The sequence below is a fragment of the Pristiophorus japonicus genome, chromosome 17, assembly GCF_044704955.1.
Source record: "Pristiophorus japonicus isolate sPriJap1 chromosome 17, sPriJap1.hap1, whole genome shotgun sequence".
NCBI lineage: Eukaryota > Metazoa > Chordata > Chondrichthyes > Pristiophoridae > Pristiophorus > Pristiophorus japonicus.
The window spans coordinates 39,623,528-39,636,866 of record NC_091993.1 but is presented as its reverse complement, the minus strand read 5'-3'; positions in this window follow the sequence as shown (position 1 = coordinate 39,636,866).

Sequence of the window (13,339 nt, the reverse complement as noted above, 5' to 3'; positions counted from 1 at the left end):
GAAGTACTTGTGTGTAGTCACTGTTGTAAGGTAGGAAGCCTGGTAGCCCACGATGGTGATTAGGTGACCAGGATACAGTCAGAGGATGAATGGGAGCCCAACAGACAGCAAGGTCCCACAAACAGCAATGTGACCAGATAATCTGTTCTTGTTTAGTGATGTTGGATGTGGGATAAATGTTCGCCAGGACACCTTCCCTGATCTTCTTCGAAATGTCGTCTTTCAGATGAGATGTTAAACCTTTATGAACACTCAGGTGGACATAAAAGATTCCATGGCACTATTTCAAAGAAGAGCAGGGGAGTTATCCCCGGTGTCATGGCCATTATTTATCCCTCAATCAACATAACAAAAACAGAGTGTCTAGTCATTATCACATTGCTGTTTGTGGGAGCTTGCTGTGTGCAAGTTGGCTGCCGTATTTCCCACATTACAACAGTGACTACACTACACAAGTACTTCATTGGCTGTAAAGCGCTCTGAGACATCCGGTGGTCGTGAAGTTCACTATATAAATATAAGTCTTTCTTTCTAACACCATGGAATCATTAATGTCCATCAAGACGGCAGACGGGACCTCAGTTTAACATTTCATCTGAAAGACGGCACCTCCCGACAGCACAGCACTTACTCAACACTGCACTGAAGCGTCAGTCTGAATTATGTGCTCAAAGTCTCTGGAGTGGGGCTTGAACCCACAACCTCAGGCTCATAGATAAGAGTGCTACCTACTGAGCCATGGCTGATGCTGCATGACACTGTGACACTGTAATACAGCAGAGCCTGGTCTCCAATCGTCTTGGATCCCTTGCCATTGGACCGAGACCTTGCTCTGTCAAGTTCATGTGGTAGCTGATGTGCAACGGCCACCCCACGTTAAAAGAATTCACGCACAGGCATCTTCCACCCTTTAAAATGAAGTTCGGGACTTGGACAGAGTGTATATCCTGCATTGTTCTCATCAGTCACCTTCGAACTCATTTTACTGTGGCAACAAGTCATCCCTGACTCCAGGGGACTGCCGAAGGGAAGAGACACTGTGATAAAGATCATACATGAATTAAACTGGTGACTTTCAGGCCGATGTTTGATTAGCCTATGCCCATGACTGACCTTAATTCAGGAAAAAGAGACTCAGAGACATAGACAGCTGTTGAAAATGGTGAGTTTGAAGGCAGTCCCCAGTGCTCAGGGGCTAAACATCATTAATATTCACGGCAACTTTTATCCTGAGTCTATCTGCCCTAGAGATGCGTCACACTAAATACAATGCAATAGGAGTGAGGCAGAGCTAAATTCTCCATCTCCCTAATGAGCACCCCCAAAACATATAACTGCAATGCAGACTCAAACTCGCTCACGCAAGAGCAGCTCTGCATCAGCTTAATATTTCCATGCCCTCCTTTGAAAGCAACAAATTATTCTTTGCTCTGCAGTAAATCACTAACTAACGGCTGCCTTGCAGAACATTTTCTGCCCGTTGAGCTGTCAGCAACTGTGGAAGGCAGTGTACTGTACATAATGCAGTCACAGTCATCCCCACCCATCGCTGGCTCCTAACGCCAGTCTGCGAACCGTGTATCAGTTAGATGCTCCATGTTTCTGCCAATCAGCCACTCAACAGGCTCAATCGGTTGCAATATTTCCTTGACAAACTCAAGAAAGCTACATTTTCAAACTAATGGCTCCTTTAACAGACGCCACAGTCTCCCATAATAGAGGCAAGCGTCGCTCCGATTTTGTGAAGGTAATGTTTAGTTAATCCCGTCATTCCATTAAATTAAATAAGGTCATTTGGAAAGGCTCCAAGATTCCTGCCTGAGAAGGTAAATGTGATTTCCATTAGTTAATGTATTAAATCCTGCATTTGCAGAAAACACAAAGGGGATATTGTGGAGAGGCCTGTGGTATGGGTGTCCAGGGATTCATTCAGTCGGTCCTTATATGGGCGAGGGTGGGGCCATCGGCCTGTGGTAATGTTTTTACCGTTCACTGAAAATTATTATTTGGTGTTAATATTATTTTTGCTGTTATTAATACTGAGCTTCATTTATCACTATTAAATGCAGATGTAATGCAATATCACTCTCGAGGGAAATCACCATTAAACCACTATTACAAAGCACAACACATTAAAACGACCACAAATAACGTTCCATAATTTTGAGCACTAATTGCATGTTTTCACCCTCTCCATTTCCATCCTCTCCATGACCACGGTCTCAGATTGAACCAAACTGTTGACAACCTCAACCTCCTATTTGATCCAGAACTGAGCTTCTGAGCCCAAAGCGGTACGGTAGCATAGTGGTTATGTTACTTAATAATCGAGGGGTCTGGACTCATTATCCAGAGACATGAGTTCAAATCCCACCATGGCAGCTGGGGAATTTAAATTCAGTTCATTAAATAAATCTGGAATTTAAAAAATAACGCTAGTGTCAGTAATGGTGACCATAAAAATACCAGATTGTTGTAAAAACCCAACTGGTTCATTAATGTCCTTTAGGAAAGGAAATCTGCCGTCCTTACCCGGTCTGACTCCAGACTCACAGTAATGTGGTTGACTCATAACTGTCCTCTGAAATGGCTTAGCAAGCCACTCAGTTGTATCAAACCACTTTGGCAAAGTCAGGCACTGTGGGAGTACTTCACCACAAGGGCTGCACTGGTTCAACAAGGCACCTACCATCTTCTCGAGATGGGCAATAAATGCTGGCCTTGCCAGGGACGCCCACATCCCGTGAACGAATAAACATCCTCTCCGTCACCAAGACCTCTGCCTGTCTCAGCTGAGAACCCACATCCATTCACATTCCATAAACTTCAGCTCATCCAAAACTCTGCTGCCCATATCCTAACTCAAATCAATCAACCCTACATTGGTCCCCCAACACCTCAAATTTAAAATACATATATTTGTGTTTAAATCCTTTCGTGACCTCACACCTCCCTATTCTTGTAACCCCCTCCAACCCTCCCCACCCCTAACTCCCATTCCTATGACTCTGGCATCATGTGTAACCCCACCTCCCACTGCCCACCATCGACAGCTGTGCTTTCAGCTGCCTGGGTTCTACGGTCCGGAAATCTCTCCCTAAACCTTGTCGCCTCTCCACATCCTTCTGCTCCTTTAAGACCCTCCTCAAACAGTCACCTCTTCGACATCTCAACTGCCATATCGAGGACCTGCAGCCACAGCCATCTGTCCACACGACTCTGTCTGTGGCTATGGAGATGACCATCGCACCCATCCTTTGTGGCACAGGCTCAGTTCAGGCAGTCACAGGGGACCTCTGTAATATCAGCAAGGCTGCAGTAGGAGCGTGCATTTTATCGGAGAGTTGGCAAATTCATCAGCTTCGGCTTCACTGAAAGGCAGCAATGAGACTAGAGCCATTCTGTTTCATAAGACTGTTGGCTACCCAAAGGTCATGGTGCAAGCGATCGTGACCTCATTGCTTTACGAGCTCTGACATAAACCACCCTAAACTTCCTCAAGTGGAAGGGTATCCACTCCCTCTATCTGCCCAATTCTTGTCCACTTTGCCCATCCCTGATTTCCTTTATTCCACCATTGACGGCCGTGCCTTCAACTGCCTAAGCCTTCAGCTCTGGAATTCCCTGCCTAAACCTCTACGCCTGTCTCTCTTCCTTTAAGACGCTCCTTAAAACCTACCTCTTTGACAAAGCTTTTGGTCACCTGGCCTTTTTATCTCTTTATGTGGCTTGGTGTCAAATCTTTTCTAATAATGCTCCGATGAAGTGCCTTGTGATGTTTTACTATGTTAAAGACTCTATATGAATGCAAGTTGTTACTGTTGCTGTGCAGAGTGTGTACGATAACATGCAGAGGACGATGCCGGATAAGCAACAAGTTGTGATGCATTCACCCTTCCAAATTTGGACCTTTTTTTGGAAGACAATCAGGTGGATAGCTTATGGGTGGCAAAATCACCCCCACCCCCCCAACCTTGCATGGTTAAATACCTCACTATGAGTAGCAGGAACAGCTGAGTAGCGCTACCACAAGGCACATACCTCTCCGAGAATGGTCATTGCGAGGACCATTTTAGAGACACACATTTGCTGCCTGGGCAGGTCTGGAGGGACTCTGCATTATGCTCCAGGCCATATTGTTGTATATTTGTAGCATGCTGTGTCCTGCACAAGTTCTCCATTCATAATGGGCTGGACTTGGATATTACTGGTGACGTGGCCCGAGCTTGATTGGAGCCTGAGTCACATGACGGAGAGCATTGTGAAGACCTGCACTCAGAGGCCCCCTCAGTGACTGCTGAAAGGGACATCCGAGCACACCTCGTCACTGAGGTCTGCGCTGCTGTCTATCACAGTCTACCTTTGACACCACCTCCTTCTCCCTCTCCCTTTCAAATAAAGGGACATTCCCTGAATCCAGTGCCCATCCAGCAACTGCGTAAACACCGTTTACATTATTTCTCTGGGATTTCCACCAAAGTTATTGCATTCGATCAAGAAAATCCCGATGGAAATCCAACCTCGTGCAGTCAAGCTAACTGCCTACCAGGAGCATTAGCCAAGCACTTCTCCTTACCTACAACAACAACAACTTGTATTTATCTAGCACCTTTAATGTCGTAAAATGTCACAGGAGTGTTATAAGACAAAAACTTGACACCGAGCCACATAAGAAGAAATTACAGCAGATGACCAAAAGATTGGTCAAAGAGGTAGATTTTAAGGAGCGTCTTAAAGGAGGAAAGAGAGGTAGAGAGGCAGAGAGGTTTAGGCAGGGAGTCCAGAGCTTGGGGCCTAGGCAACAGAAGGCACGGCCACAGATTGTTGAGCGATTATAATCAGGGATGTTCAAAAGGGCAGAATTTGAGGAGCACAGACATCTGCCGCTCCCACCAGAACTGTCCTTTTCAAGGCTTCACTCTAATTTCCTTGCAACCCAGTGCATTACACCAGTTTTGCACGGGATTTACACCGATCACGACTCTAAAGGATGCATGAATGTGCTGACCCAGGAAACACGTGTAACCAGACCACCGGTGGGCACAAATCTTTTCTCATTGGCAACTCCCTGCATGGGAATCCTCCCCCAACCTCTTTAAGCTATTAATCACCAGTCCTATTCTTCTCTTCTTTGGTTTAACATCCGTTTTTTCCTTACGCCTTAGTGAAGACCCTTGGGACATTTCTCAATGTGAAAGGTGCAAAATAAATGCAAGTTGTTGCTGTACATCTACAACTGAAGTATAAATCTCTCAAACTGCTGCAATTATCGAGGTGTTTGAAGGGCAGGAACAGATCTGTAATGTTGCAAAGTATAGCATAATTAAGGCATGACAAAGTGAAAATACATGCATCCACATTTAGGCAGTAATTATAGGTATTATCCTCCACTTGATGGCCAAATAACCCAAATAGCCAAGGACAGGACAATTCCATTAATGGTTGTTTAGAGTTTACTTGAACTAATTAGACCAAAAAAGTTAACAGCAGGATCAGCTTTATTAGACAGAAAGGATTTGTGTTTCACAACCTCAGGACACCCCAAAGCGCGCCACAGCCAATGAAGTACTTTTGAAGTGTAGTCACTGTTGTATCGTAGCAAAACACAGAAGTCATTTTGTGCATGATAAGATCCCACAAACAGCACTGAGATAATGAGCAGTGAATCTGTTGTAGTGATGTTGGTTCAGGGATAACTATTGGCCAGGACACCGGTGAAGAATTCCCCTGCTCTTCTTCACATAGTGCCATGGGATCTTTTACCTGAGAGGGCAGACAATGCCTCCAACGGTAAAGCTTTCTCTCAGTACTGCACTGATGTGGAGCAGGTGCTCAAGCCACTAGAGTAGGGCAAGAACCCTCAACCTTCTGCCTCAGAGGCAAGAGTGAGCCAAGGCTGGCCCTCGCAGCTAGAGTTGCCACCTGGCCAGTTTGTAAAGTGCCACCAGATGGTTGCTGGTTGACAGTTTTAACTGTGATTGGACAAGTGGTGCCTCAAGTGCTGAGTTCAGTTCCAGCCACCAAGAGAGAAGGGAAAGGTTCCTCACGCTGGAGGTAGTGCGGAGAATGGTCACAGGACCAACTCCTAATGTCAGAGGGACTGAGTAATGCATAAAGGCTAGAAAAACAAGGGCGACAGCTTAACCTAACCCACCTGGGGGGAAACTGATGGGATTGGATCAGCCGCCTATTTTGCACCAAGCCCGATTTTAATGGAAAGTAATGGGTGTTAAATATGGGGCTGATCCAATCCAATCCCATCAGATCGCCACCGGTCAGATTACATAAGAACATAAGATCATTAGAAATAGGAACAGGAATAGGCCATACGGCCCCTCGAGCCTGCTCCGCCATTCAATAAGATCATGGCTGATCTGATCTTGGCCTCAACTCCACTTCACTGCCCGCTTCCCATAATTCTCGACTCCCTTATCGTTCGAAAATTTGTCTATCGCCACCTTAAATATATTCAATGACCCAGCCTCCGCAGCTCTCTTGGGTAAAGAATTCCACAGATTCACAACCCTCTGAGAGGAAAAATTCCTCCTCATTTACGGTTTAAATGGGCGCCCCCTTATTCTGAAACTATGCCCCCTAGTTCTAGATTTCCCCCACGAGGGGAAACATCCTCTCTGCATCTACCCTGTCCAGCCCCCTCAGGATCTTGTACGTTTCAATAAGATCCCCTCTCATTCTTCCAAACTCCAATGAGTATAGGCCCAACCTGCTCACCCTTTCCTCATACGACAACCCCTTCATCTCAAACGAGAGCGGATCTGTATATGAAGCAGAGCAGGTAAATCCTGATCAGTATTTCAGAGTGAAAACCCAAGAACACAATAGCGAGGGAGACAGGTACAAACTGCGAACAGTTCAGGAGCGAAGTCAGGAAGCACTTCTTTCACGCCGAGTGGTTAATACAAAACAGTCGGGTCGGGCAGCAGAGAATGGAAACCCTCTGGAATCACTGAAGAAGCTTTTCTAAAGTGTGCTTTTTATGAAAGGAGGCATGAGATAGGCTGAACGAGAGCCAACTGTTGTGATTCTTCGTGAGCTGGCAATGCAGTGGCCACATTTCTTTATTGCATGCTGAGGATTTCAACGAATGCTATTAAAATCACTAGCCACTGTACTAAAACTGTCAACTGGTAGTAATTTCAACAACTGGTATGACTGGTGAGAATCAAGGCCTCAGACAGGAAGCTGGACATCCTGTTTTTATTATGTTAATCTCTCCCCTTCCCCCCTTCAAGGATCCCAGCGCCGTCTGTAGCCAGCAGGACAGAGAGACAGCATACTCACAGGCCTCCAACCCCGAAACCATCCATTTAGAGGTCTCACTGAATGTTTCAAGCAAATCGCAGAGGGAAATGTAATTGTACATATGGATTTTCAAAGGCATCCGATAAGGTGCCACATAAAGGACATGTTTTGAAAATTAAGATATTTGAGATTAAACAACAACTTGCATTTATATAGCGCCTTTAACGTAGTAAAATGTCCCAAGGCGCTTCACAGGAGAGATTGTCAAACTAAATTTGACACCAAGCCACATATTAGGACAAGTGAATGAAAGCTTGGTCAAAGAGGCAGGTTTTAAGGATTATCTCAAAGGAAGAGAGAGAGGTGGAGAACGAGAGGTTTAGGGAGGGAGTTCCAGAGTTTAGGGCCTAAGCATTGAAGGCACGGCCGCCAATGGTGGAACGATGAAAATCAGGGACGGGCAAGAATTGGAATAACACAGAGACCTCGGAGAGTTGTAGGGGTCGATGAGGTTACAGAGATAGGGTGGGGCGAGGGCATGGAGGGATTTGAAAACAAGAATGAAAATTTTAAAATTGAGCCATTGCCGGACCGGGAGCCAATGTAGGTCAATGAGCATAGGGGACTTGGTACGAGTTAGGATAGAGGCAGCAGAGTTTGGGATGAGGTCACGTTTGGAGAGACTGGTTAGGAGAGCATTGGAGTAGTCGAGTCCAAAGGTAACAAAAGCATGGATGAGGTTTTTAGCAGCAGATGAGCCGAGGCAGGGGGCAGAGACGGGCGAAGTGGAAATACGTGGTCTGAGTGATGGAGAGGATATGGGGTCGGAAGCTCAGTTTAGGGTCAAAATAGGCCATCAAAGTTGCAAATAGTCTGGTTCAGCCTCAGACAGTTGCCAGGAAGAGGGATGGAGTCAGTGGCTAGGGAACAGAGTTTGTAGTAGGGACAGAAGACAGTGGCTTCAATCTTGCCAATATTTAATTGGAGGAAATTTCTGCTCATGGGAATGTAAGTTGTGAGGAGGATGCAAAGAGGCTTTAAGGGGATATAGACAGGCTAAGTGAGTGGGCAAGAATATGGCAAATATAATTTGGAGAAATGTGAAGTTATCCACTTTGGTAGGAAAAATAGAAAAGCAGAGTATTTTTAAATGGTGAGAGATTGGGAAAAGTTGGTGTTCAGAGGGACCTGGGTGTCCTTGTACACAAATCACTGAAAGTTAACATGCAGGTACAGCAAGCAATTAAGAAAGCAAATGGCACGTTGGCCTTTATTACAAGAGGATTTGACCAAGCTTTTGGTCATCTGCCGTAATTTCGTCTTATGTGGCTCGGTGTCAGATTGATTTGTTTTGTCTTAAAACACTCCTGTGAAGCGCCTTGGGACATTTTACCAAGTTAAAGGTGCTATATAAATACAAGCTGTTGTTGTTGACACATGTGGCACTGAAAACCTCTATACAACACCCCGTCCAATTTCACTAATGGAAAAGACTTTCATTCAATAAACATCCAGCTATTGTGTGTTGCCCACCAGTGTTTCATACATGTTAATGCTCACTACCCAGAAGCAGTAATGATGGTTTTATCGTGCGGCAATCCACCATACCAGCAACTCCCTGTTTGAATCTCTCCAATCAGGTTTTCAAACTTGACACTTCACCAAAACGATCCTAACCAAAGTCACTAATGGCATTCTCTGTGACTGTAACCCTGGTGCACTATCTCTCCGTGATCTCTCTACATACAGGCTTTGACATGATCAAACACACCACCCTCTTCCCATGCCTCTCCTAAGCTGTCCCACTCTCTGTGATTGCCCTCACTTGGTTCCAATTACACCCAGAGCTTCAGCTTTTCTTCCTGACCTTGTAGTGTTACCTCCGGAGTCTCCCAATGCTTCAGCCTTGGCCCCCTCCTCTTCCACATCTGCATGCTACATTTTGGTGATATCATTCATAGACATGGTTTAGCTTTCACAAGTACTAGGCCAGGCCAGGCCCTCAAATCTGCCAACAACCTCATGGTCTACAGGGCTGTAATGATACCTGCCCTCCTGTATGGCTCAGAGACATGGGCCATGTACAGTAGACACCTCAAGTCATTGGAGAAATACCACCAACGATGTCTCCGCAAGATCCTGCAAATCCCCTGGGAGGACAGACGCACCAATGTTAACGTCCTCGACCAGGCCGATATCCCCAGCATTGAAGTACTGACCACACTTGATCAGCTCCGCTGGGCGGGCCACATTGTTCGCATGCCTGACACAAGACTCCCAAAGCAAGCACTCTGCTCGGAACTCCTACACGGCAAATGAGTCAAAAGTGGGCAGAGGAAACTTTACGAGGACACCCGCAAAGCCTCCCTGATAAACTGCAACATCCCCACTGACGCCTGGGAGTCTCTGGCCAAAGACCGCCCTAAGTGGAGGAAGTGCATCCGGGAGGGCGCTGAGCACCTCGAGTATCGTCGCCGAGAGCATGCAGAAATCAAGCACAGGCAGCGGAAGGAGCGTGTAGCAAACCTGTCCCACCCACCCTTTCCCTCAAAGACTATCTGTCCCACCTGTGACAGGGACTGTGGTTCTCGTATTGGACTGTTCAGCCACCTAAGGACTCATTTTTAGAGTAGAAGCAAGTCTTCCTCGATTCCAAGGGACTGCCTATGATGATGATGATGACTGACAATACCCAGCTCTTCTTCGTTACCACCTTTCTCGGCCCCTTTACTCTCTCTGTGTCGTCAGAGCCTTGTCCAACATCCCGTCATGGATAGGCTGCAATTTCCTCCAGCTAAACACGAGGAAGACCGAGACATCATCTTCAGCCACCACCATACAATGTTACATTTTCCCCACAAACTCCATTTCCCTCCCGAGTCACTGTCTCAGGCTGAACCAAACTGTTTGCAACCTCAGCATCCTATTCGATCCTGAGATAATCTTCCACATTCATTCCATCACAGAAACCGCCAACATCTTTGCAACATTGCCCGCCTCGATCCCAACCTCAGCCCATCTGGGACTGAAACCCCCATCCGTGATTTTGTCACCTCCATATTCGACGGTCTCCCAATCTGCCTTAGGTGGATGTAAAATATCCCACCACACTGCTTCAGAAAAGAGCAGGGGATTTCTTCCCAGTATCCTAGTGAATATTTATCCCTCAACCATCACTAAAAACCAAGTCATCTGGTCATTATCACATTGCTGTTTGTGAGAGCTTGCTGTGCGCAAATTGGCTGCCATGTTTCCCACATTACAACAGTGACGACACTCCAAAAGTACTTTATTGGCTGTAAAGTGCTTTGAGACATCCGGTGGGCGTGAAAGGTGCTATATAAATGCAAGTCTTTCTTCTTTTCTTTCCTTCCCCATATCTTTCTGCCTGTCCACCTCCCTCTCCCCTTTTATCATCATCATCATCATCCATCATTGGCAGTCCCTAGGAATCGAGGAAGACTTGCTTCCACTCTTAGCATGAGTTCTTAGGTGGCTGTACAGTCCAATATGAGAATCACAGTCTCTGTCACAGGTGGGACAGATAGTTGTTCAGGGAAAGGGTGCAGGGAGCCTGGTTTGCCGCACGTTCCTTCCACTGCCTGCGCTTGATTGGTGCATGCTCTCGGCGACGATACTCGAGGAGATCAACGCCCTCCCGGATGCACTTCCTCCAATTAGGGTGGTCTTTGGCCAGGAACTCCCAGGTGTCAGTGGGGATGTCGCACTTTATTAGGGAGGTTTTGAGGGTGTCCTTGTAACGTTTCCTCTGCCCACGTTTGGCTCGTTTGCCGTGGAGGAGTTCCGAGTAGAGCGCTTGCTTTGGGAGTCTCGTGTCTGGCATGCGAACTATATGGCCTGCCCAGCGGAGCTGATCAAATGTGGTCAGTGCTTCAATGTTGGCCTGGATGAGGACGCTAATGTTGTTGCATCTGTCCTCCCAGGGAATTTGTAGGATCTTGCGGAGACATCGTTGGTGGTATTTCTCCAGCGACTTGAGGTGTCTACTGTACATGGTCCACGTCTCTGAGCCATACAGGAGGTCGGGTATTACTATGGCCCTGTAGACCATGAGCTTGGTGGCAATTTTGAGGGCCTGGTCTTTGAACACTCTTTTCCTCAGGCGGCCGAAGGCTGCACTGGTGCACTGGAGGCAGTGTTGGACCTCGTCGTCAATGCCTGCTCTTGTTGATAGGAGGCTCCCGAGATAAGGGAAGTGGCCCACGTTGTTCAGGGCCACGCCATGGATCTTGATGTCTGGGGGGCAGTGCTGTGCGGCCAGGACAATCTGGTGGAGGACTTTTGTCTTACTGATGTTCAGCGTAAGGCCCATGCTTTCATACGCCTCGGACTTGTTCCCTTTTTTAAAGGTGGCCACAATCACAGCATCACTAAGATCTCCCGGCATGCTGTCCTCCCTCCAGATGAGAGAGATGAGGCCATGTATTCATGCCAGCAGTGCCTCTCCGCCATACTTCAGTGCCTCAGCAGGGATTCAGTCCGCACCCATAGCCTTGTTGTTTTTAAGCTGTCTTATGGCTTTTTCTACCTCGTGCAGTGTTGGGGGCTCACTGAGGTAGTGGCGGGTAGCATGCTGCAGAATGGAGTCGAGAACATTCAAGTCAAAGGCAGAGTCTCGATTGAGGAGATCTTCAAAGTGCTCCTTCCAGCGGGCCCTGTCAGCCTCGGAGTCCTTGATGAGTGTTTCCCCGTTCTTGGCCAGCAGTGGGGCGGGACCTTGGTGTTTGGACCATAGGTGGCTTTGACTGCGATGAAGAATCCTCGCACATCATGGCTGTCGACCAGCTGCAGTATCTCCTGTGCTTTCTCCATCCACCACCTGTTCTTTCTCCATCCACCACCTGTTCTTTAGGTCCTGGGTTTTTTGTTGGACCTTAGCCTTTAGCCGTCTGTAATGCTGCCTTGCTGCTCCCGAGTTGGGTTGTTGTTTAAGGCTCAGAAATGCCCTGCGCTTGCAATCTATTAGCTCTTGAATCTCCTGATCATTCTCATCAAACCAGTCCTGGTGTTTCCTGGTTGAGTAACCGAGCGTCTCTTTGCAGGCACTGGTTATGGAGGTCTGGAGGGCAGACCAAGCGTTGTGGGCATTCTGCGTCTTGGGGTCATCAAGGCACGCCAGGTTAGCTGTGAGGCGCTGACTGTAAAGGTAAGGCCTTGCTTGTCAGCGGTGGCTCAGTGCATAGCACTCTCACCTCTGAGTCAGGAGATTATGGGTTCAAGTCCCACTCTTTTAGATTGGCTTAATTGGCAGCGAACTACTAAGTAGCTGTTTGGTGTTTAAGTAAATTTTAGTAAGTAATTAATTTAAGGGTTAAGTCATGGCAGGAGAGCTCGGACCCGTGTCATGCTCCTCCTGTGCTATGTGGGAAACTGAAGTGTCCCTGACTGCTATGTGTGTGGGAAGTGTGTCCAGCTGCAGCTCCTGACAGACCGCATGACGGCACTGGAGCTGCGGATGGACTCACTCTTAAGCATGCGCGACACTGAGAATGTTGTAGATAGCACATTTAGTGAGTTGGTCACACTGCAGGTAAGGGTTAGGACAGGTAGTGAATGGGTGACCACGAGACAAGGCAGCAGCAGGAAGGTAGTGCAGGAGTCCCCTGCGGTCATTTCCCGTCAAAACAGATATACCGTTTTGGATACTGTTTATGGAGATGACTTACCAGGAGAAGGCACCAGCAGCCAGGTTCATGGCACCATGGGTGGCTCTGCTGCACAGAAGGGCGAGAAAAAGAGTGGGAGAGCAATAGTGATAGGGGGCTCTATTGTAAGGGGAATAGATAGGAGCTTCTGTGGCCGCAACCGAGACCCAGGATGGTATGTTGCCTCCCTGGTGCAAGGGTCAAGGATGTCTCGGAGCAGCTGCAGAGCATTCTGGAGAGGGAGGGTGAACAGCCAGTTGTCGTGGTACATGTAGGTACCAACGATATAGGTAAGAAGCAGGAAGAGGTCCTACAAGCTGAATTTAGGGAGCTAGGAGTTAAATTAAAAAGTAGGACCTCAAAGGTAGTAATCTGTGGATTGCTACCAGTGCCACGTGCTAATCAGAGTA